The sequence below is a fragment of the Dasypus novemcinctus genome, chromosome 7 (assembly GCF_030445035.2).
Source record: "Dasypus novemcinctus isolate mDasNov1 chromosome 7, mDasNov1.1.hap2, whole genome shotgun sequence".
Classification (NCBI taxonomy): Eukaryota; Metazoa; Chordata; class Mammalia; order Cingulata; family Dasypodidae; genus Dasypus; species Dasypus novemcinctus.
The window spans coordinates 25,505,211-25,505,453 of NC_080679.1; positions in this window are offsets into that span (position 1 = coordinate 25,505,211).

Consider the following 243-nt stretch of genomic DNA (forward strand, 5'->3'; position numbering starts at 1 on the left):
GCAACCCAATTTATCTCTGAGTTTAATCCTACCCTTCCTATTTCAGCTCTTCTGGCCTTGCCTTGAAGTAGGTGATTGCATATAGCTCATCTGGGATGGAAAGATGGAAAGCTGCTGGAAGTTAGGAAACATAAATAAGCTCCCAAACCAGGATCGCATGTGAACATTACACAAGTGCTTCTAGTACCAAAGATGTGCAAAGAGGGGCTAAGCCTCCCAACCCATTACCCTAGTAACTCCAAG